The sequence below is a fragment of the Pteropus alecto genome, unplaced genomic scaffold (assembly GCF_000325575.1).
Source record: "Pteropus alecto unplaced genomic scaffold, ASM32557v1 scaffold447, whole genome shotgun sequence".
Taxonomy (NCBI): Eukaryota; Metazoa; Chordata; class Mammalia; order Chiroptera; family Pteropodidae; genus Pteropus; species Pteropus alecto.
In genome coordinates, this window is record NW_006440214.1 from 484,601 (window position 1) to 484,863 (window position 263).

Below are 263 nucleotides of genomic sequence, written 5' to 3' on the forward strand. Positions count from 1 at the left end.
TTTCCACCTCCACGTTTATTTTTTTTTTGATTTGAGACTGGCAGTGGGATCGCCTGGGCCGCCCTCTTAGGTGACTAGGAGGGATGGGGCCGAGTCGTGGGATGGGGCCGGAGTCCCCTCCGGCGCTGGTTACAGCGCGGCCACCTCCGATGCCACGCCCCCTCCCCCCGCCCAACGTCGTGGAAGCAACGGCCGGGTCCCCGCAGCGCGCCCTAAGGACTCACGCTCCCCATGCGGGGCGGGGTCGGGGCTGCGGATGGCAG

The 263-nt window shown here is 67.3% G+C and overlaps 1 protein-coding gene across 4 annotated transcripts in view; it reads left to right on the forward strand.

The window, feature by feature from the left end:
• The window catches only part of PFKP (phosphofructokinase, platelet), a 50,991-nt gene that overhangs the window by 353 nt on the left and 50,375 nt on the right, over positions 1-263 (forward strand). The gene's annotated exons all lie outside the window — the stretch shown is intronic.